General features: G+C 36.4%; 1 long non-coding RNA gene across 1 annotated transcript in view; it reads right to left on the bottom strand.

Annotated features, from left to right (window-relative positions):
• Positions 1-3,784: 3,784 nt before the first annotated feature.
• Positions 3,785-7,500, bottom strand: part of LOC149135296 (uncharacterized) — an 8,821-nt gene continuing 5,105 nt past the window's right edge. Inside the window, exon 2 of the long non-coding RNA XR_016242348.1 lies at positions 3,785-7,373. This is a non-coding gene — a long non-coding RNA (uncharacterized LOC149135296). The remainder of the gene's footprint in view (positions 7,374-7,500) is intronic.

Below are 7,500 nucleotides of genomic sequence, written 5' to 3'. Positions count from 1 at the left end.
ATCATCATCATCATCATCATCATCATCATCATCATCATCATCATCATCATCATCATCATCATCATCATCATCATCATCATCATCATCATCATCATCATCATCATCAAGAAGGCGAGCTGACAAGAGTTTTTAGCACGCCAGGCGAAATACTTAACGATATTTCGTCTGTCTTTACGTTCTGAGTTCAAATTCCGCAGAGGTCGACTTTGTCTTTCATCCTTTCGAGGTCGATGAAATAAGTACCAGTTGTGCACTGGTGTCGATGTAATCGACTCAGCTCCCCCCCCCCCACCCAAAAGAAAATTGCTGCCCTTGTGGCAAAATGAGAGACCATTATTATTATTATTATTGTTATTATTATTATTATTATTATTATTATTATTATTATTATTATTATTATTATTATGATTATTAAGGCGGTGAGTTGGGAGAATCCTTAGCACGCCAAGTAGAATGCTTTGCGGCATTTCGTCTGTCTTTACGTTCCGAGTTCGATTTTACCTTTCGTCCTTTTGAGGTCGATAAAATAAGTACCAGTTGAACACTGGAGTCGATGCAATTGTCTACCCTCCACCCCCGAACACACACACACACACACACAAAAAGAAATTTCAGGCTTTATGCCTTTAGTAGAAAGGATTGTTTTTGCTGTTGTTGTTGCTGCTGCTGCTGTTGTTGTTGTTGGTGGTGCTGTTATTTATTATTATTTGTCATCATCTCTTCCTCCAAAATCCTCCTTCCGTCGCCCTTGTGCTGCATAAAGAAACCATTATTATTCCTATCGTTAATATTGTTCTGTTAGAAATCATTATTACCATAATATTTGATTATTTATTATTATATTTTCACGTTATTATATAAATTTATTATTGCCATTATTTCTATTATTATAATTATTATTGCCATCAAATTTTGTCATTGTAGGTATTATTATTATCATTATCATTATCATTATTATTATTATTATTATTATTATTATTATTATTATTATTATTATTAGAATTAGAATTATTATTAATTTTGTTTTGTTGCTATTATTTTTACTTTAATTATTATTACTTTACGAATATTTTACTATATTTAGTATTAAAATTTTTTATTGTTGTTTTATTTATTATTGGCGTTATATTCAATTAGTTATATAAATTTAACATTATTTTTGTTACCTTTTTTAATACTACAACTAAAAATACTACAGGAACTGCTAATGCCATTATTATTGCTATTCTTAATTTTGTTGTTGTTGTTGTTGTTGTTATCATTATTATTATTATTGTTGTTGTTGTTGTTGTTGTTGTTGTTATTATTGCTATTGTTATTATTCCCGGCCTCGTTACTATTATATTCATTTAGTAATATAATTTTTTTGTTTGTTTTGATTTCAAGAATATTAATAATCAATACCCCCCTCTACATTTACTTCCAATGCAGCAGACAAAAGTTTTTTTTTTTAAAGAAATAACTTGTTTCTTGTTATTCCAATAGAATTCTTGAAAATAATGTCTTTAAAGATTTTTCAAGTTTTTTAGTTTATATTTTTTACTTTTCCTCTTATGTTTGTTTGTTTGTTTTTTTTTGTTAAACTTTTATTGACAAAAGAAAAATGATTTTTTTCGCTGTTTAAATTTTTTTTTCTTTTTGAATATATAAAACTCAAATTGTGAAATAGAAATGTAATAAGTATAATAAATAAATAAATTATATTTAGTTAGAGTTTTATTTAAATTTACAAGAAATGAATGTATATAGTTTCGTTTCATATTTACCTCAAGGCGTTCCTTCGATTGTTTTCACTTTTCTCCTCAAATCAAGTTTCAAACACTCACACACACACACAAACACATACACGCACGCACACACACACATCGTACATATACGCCTGAATATGTGTGTGTATATGTTTGTGGGGAGATATATATATACACGTAAGCTTGTATTTATTTCTCTCTCCTTCTCACTCTTTCCCCTCTCTCTCTCGCTCTCTCTCTCTCTCTCTCTCTCTCTCTCTCTCTCTCTCTCTCTCTCTCGTTCTGTATGTATGTGTGTGTATACATATATACATATATATTATGATGATGATGATGATTTCCTGTGGGATATATGCTTGAAATATATATATATATATATCCAGAGAGGGAGAGAAAGAGAGAAAGACACACACAGAGATGATGATGATGATGATTTCGGGTATGATATATGTGCTTGAAATATATATATATATATATATATACATATATATATATACATATATATATATATATATATATATATATATATATATATATATATATGGGAGATTATACAAAAAATAACAACAGACGAGGACAGGTGGTGTAAATAACAAAAGTATATATTAGTATGACGCTCGGGAATACGGAAAGTCTTTGACGTTTCGAGCTACGCTCTTCAACAGAAAGAATACGGAGACAAGGAGAAAAACACGGAGAAAAAAAATTGAATAGTGTTCAGTCAACGGTCAATCATAATAATGGCCGATCATAACAATGGCTGACTGACCGGAAGTTAGAAATTCTTATTTCAGGAGAGCTAAGAAAGGGGGAGATAACGAACGGTGATCGGGAACGAGGGGCTGTGTGTGGGAGGTAGACTGCTGGTGATCTTGACGTATGTAGTGTGAAAATGGGGGAAGGGAGAAAGGGAGAAAGTAGTTGGTCAGTTGTAGTGTGTGCGTGGTGTGATGCGAGGGTATTGGTGTGGTGTGCGTGGTGTGATGCAAGGGTATTGGTGTGGTGTGATGTGAGGGTGTTGGGAGGTGGGGAAGGCATGGGTGGAGTGTGGGGTAGAGGTAGGGGTATATGGGTAGGGTGGGGTATGTGGGTAGGGGTGGGTGGTGGGTGTAAGGAATTGGATGGGGTGGAGTGGGAAGGTAGAGTAGGAGTGTGTTGGGGTGTGGTGGGATGAGCTTATGAGGGAGTGTTGACGAGGAGGGAGAAGGGGAAGGTCGATGTAAGAGAGGGGGAAGATGGGTATGGGAGGGGAGAGGAAGAGAGGAGAGAGGGTGGGTATAAGAGAGGGAAGGGGGATTGAGAGAGGGGGAAGGTGGGTATGGGGGGAGAAAGAGGGGAAGGTGGGTATGGGGGGAGAAAGAGAGGAAGAGAAAGAGAGGAAGAGAAAGAGAGTGAGAGAGAGGGAAGAGGGGTATGGGGGGGGGGGGGGGGGGAAGAAGAAAGGAAGAGAAAGAGAGTGAGAGAGAGGGGAAGAGAGTGAGAGAGTAAGGGTGAGAGAGTAAGAGTGTAGAGAGTAGGAGAGTAAGAGTGTAGAGAGTAAGAGTGAGAGAGGGGGGAGTACGGGTGAGAGAGGGGGGAGTACGGGAGAGGGGGAGGGGGAGTACGAGAGAAGAGAGTGAGAGAGAGTAAGAGAGAGGAGAGAAAGAGGAGTGAAAGAGTAGGAGAGTAAGAGTGTAGAGAGTAAGAGTGAGAGAGGGGGGAGTACGAGAGAAGAGAGTGAGAGAGGGGGGAGTACGAGAGAAGAGAGTGAGAGAGGGGGGAGTACGAGAGAAGAGAGTGAGAGAGAGTAAGAGAGAGGAGAGAAAGAGTAGGGGTGAAGAGAAGTGGGAGTGGAGAGAAGTATGAAGAGAGGTGAAGAGACGTACAAAGAAGTAGGAGTCGGAGCAGGAGGTGGGGGAGGGGAGATATATATATATATATATATATATATATATATATATATATATATATATATATATATATATATATATATATATATATATATATATATATATATATATATATATATATATATATATATATATACTTGCAAAAAAGGACGTGTGCGTTCAATAATGCAATAATACAAAGAATATATATACATGTATACACACATATATGTACATACTTACATCTACATGTGTATATATATGCATATCAGGGTACAGGACGTTAGAACAATGAACTACAGACAACGGAACGAACACATAGGAAAACGGAAAGCCACTTGGAATATTCCTTCATCAGCTGCCTCTATTCTAACTTGACGTTTCGAAGATAAGACAGAACGTACTCTAGAATAGTCTCTTCCTGAGTAGTGGATCAACCCACTACACAGAGGATTCCAAGGTGGCAAACACAAACCAAGAAAGGAAAAATTGGACAGTGAAAACAACATTCAAAAGCCGTACGGCCAAACGCGAATCTGAGGTAGAACGCTAGTAGTTCGTCTTGCCTTCACAGCGACTAGAGTGAAAAGAAAGCTGACCACAGGTCACACGAGAGCAGAGAGGATGGTGGAGGGAGGAAGTGGAACAAGCAGGAAGGGACAGAAGGGTATAGCAGTGAAGTACAGGCCAGGACAACAGAAGGGAGCAGAGCGAGAGGCGGAGATGGGTAAGAAGAAAGATAGATAGGTAGGTAAATAGAGGGATAGGTAGAAAGATAGAGAAAGAGAGAGGATGGTAAGGAGGGGAAGTGGAACAAGGAGGAAGGGACAGAAGTGTATAGCAATGAAGTAGAAGCCAAGATAACGGAAGGAAGCAGAGCGAGAGGGGGAGATGGGTAAGAAGAAAGATAGATAGGTGGATAGAGGGATAGATAGAAAGATAGAGGAAGACATAGATAAATAGATAGATAGATAGATAGATAGATAGATAGATAGATAGATAGATAGATAGATAGATTGATAGATAGATAGATAGATAGATAGAGTCACGTCAGAATAATAAAGTACAGACTTCTCTACCGACTACCACTTTTTCAAGCATCTCGACAACTTCCTGCGTGAGAAATGCTTCAAAAACCAAGACGATGCCAAACACGCCTTCAACGACTTCATCGCCACCAAAACGCAGGATTTTTACGCTACTGTCATAAGTCAACTTATTTCGCGTTGGCAAAAGTGTGTTGATTCTGATGGTGTTTATTTCGATTAATAAAGTTTTGTTTGAGCCGAGATATGTGCATCTGAATTTAAAGGTTAAAAACCGCAAGAACTTTCTTGACAACCTAATACATTATATTACGTTAGAATAATGTGCTGGAACAGTAGCTTTGTTTGAGAGTCGTAGCATTTGTCTACCACTATTTCTTCCGTGTGTTTTCGTTATGAGTTCAAATCCCGCAGAGATCAGCTTTGCCTTTTATTTATTCGCGTTCGAAAAAATATAGTGTCTATCAAATATTGGAGTCGATATAATCATTCGTTTCCCTACACTCAATTCTAAGCTTTCAGTCTATAATAGAAACAATTATGTTATACTCTATGTACGTCTTATACTGCAAGATATTCTCTTGACCAATACCCACTGATGATTACTTTGACTACTGCACCTTTTCATCGTATTCCCTTTGCATGACATCTCCCTGATATTCATGCAGCCAGCACCGCAACTATACATTAAGTATACTTCGAAATCATTGTTCAACAGTTTGCTTGCAAAATACGTTTTTGTACACTTCTTGAATGTATAGATTACTTCTATTAATACTGTTTGTTTACTGCTCCTCGGGGTTAACTTAACCAGTTTCCTTCCCTGGTCAACATTGTAGAATATTCAGCAGCTATATAAGGGGGCCATAAGTTAGACTATCACCGCAGTGGGCTGCATAATTTGCAAATGTGTGCCTTTGATATTTCCTCATTAATTCGTATATAATTTATAAACAACACCAAGTTATAAGGACTGAAATATATTTAAATATGAGAAAGACTGGCTGTGAAAGAAATATAAACATGTAAAAAAGTTCTTTTATCATTTAGAAGTAGAATCGCCCGTTCTGCTGGAAGTAGCAGCCAGAATTCATGTTATACTGTCTTTAAAAAAGGTTACAACTAGCAAAGCGCATGTTACTTCCGTTCAAACCCAACCAACCTAAATGCCTAATAAATCTTTCCGTCTCAGACCACAGTTCCCTAGAATTATCTCGTTACATACGTACCTTTTTTCTACTGAAATCTCCTTCATGTCTTTGGAATCTCTTTCATGTCTTTCGAATTTCCTTTATGTCTTTGTAATATCCTCCCTACTTTTATCCTAGGAGTCGACTTGCAATAGTTTAGAGGAAACAATAAAGACATAAATATCACTGGCCTAGGAGGACCGTGGGCACGACCCCTTCCTCAAAACCTACAATTTAAAAGTAAGAAAATTTCAATTTCAAACCAAACTATATCAGCCTCGCTACTATGGAAACAGTGTAAAGCACACGGGCCCTACTCTTACTCCGTCTTGCTGTTATAACACTTTCTCCTCTTCCTCCATTCTTCTCTGTCCTATGACTTTAATAATTTAATAATCTAAGACCGTATCACCTCGTCATATCCATAATATCAATGCGAGTTTTCGTTTCATATTGCGTATTTATTTTGCTCTTCTTGTGTCAGTAATCCAATGTTTCAACAGAAATACTTGTTTTCATATTTTACCATGTTTTCCAGGTCACTAAGCACACTGTATTAGTCACAGACAATTGGCTTAAAAAATACTACATTCTGTCAGATTACAAGGGTGATGTGCTTAAAGTTCGGACAGTTATTTAATTTAAGTTGTTTAGATGAATGAGTATATCCGAAAGACCAGTTGCGATAATAATCAATATTTGTTAGCAAATTGGTCATTCTTTACTTGTTTATTATTGGCTTGTAGCTAATAATAAACGTGAAAATGTTACCCATAGCAACATAAGTCTCTTCTTCTTCTTCTTCTTCTTCTTCTTCTTCTTCTTCTTCTTCTTCTTCTTCTTCTTCTTCTTCTTCTTCTTCTTCTTCTTCTTCTTCTTCTTCTTCTTCTTCTGCTTCTTCAGAATTGAGGGGAAAGGGTTGGAACGGAAGTGTTGAATACCACACTCTTGTAGACATTATCCTAAAACTCGACTTTATACATACAGTAATGAAATATAAAAGACGGGCGGTGGATTTGATCTTAAGTAGTAGACCGAATCTTCTGTCTGTTTTAATACCACTGCCTGGCACCGTAGCAGTTTTTACTGGAGTCCACTCTGTTTCAAGCGTTCTGATCAGGACTCAGGTTCCAGTTTCTGGAGCCCTGTAAATGGTCATAGGTATTGAGTTCTCCTCTGATTAAAAGTCAAACCAGAAATAAGTCATGATGTCTAAGAGATGTCTGGATGCAAGACGTAAAGCTACAATCAAAATAAAGCTAATAACGGAAAATGAAAGAACAGCAATTAATATGGAAAAGTAATTATTTCTAATTTAGGTCCAAGTACAGCAATTTTGATAGGGAAGGATTAGTCGATATCATTGGTTCCAGTGCTTGATTGGTACGTTATTTTCTAGATACGACTTGAACTCAGAGCATAAAGAGTCAGAAATACTGCAATTTTTCCTTTCCATTTCTTTTTTATTTTATTTTTAGACACTCTACTGATTCATCCAATCGTGTGCCCTAGTGTAAAACCCTAAAGCAAAAGACATTTAATCACATTACACAATAGAACTAAAATAGAGAATAAAACAACAATAAGAAGAAAATAACTAAAACCAATACAAAACAATATATAAGGGACTGCAGAGCAAAAAAAATAT

The sequence above is a fragment of the Octopus bimaculoides genome, chromosome 6, assembly GCF_046866305.1.
Source record: "Octopus bimaculoides isolate indiv1 chromosome 6, ASM4686630v1, whole genome shotgun sequence".
Classification (NCBI taxonomy): Eukaryota; Metazoa; Mollusca; class Cephalopoda; order Octopoda; family Octopodidae; genus Octopus; species Octopus bimaculoides.
Note: the sequence above shows the minus strand (reverse complement) of the source record. Positions and strands in the feature narration are given on the sequence as shown.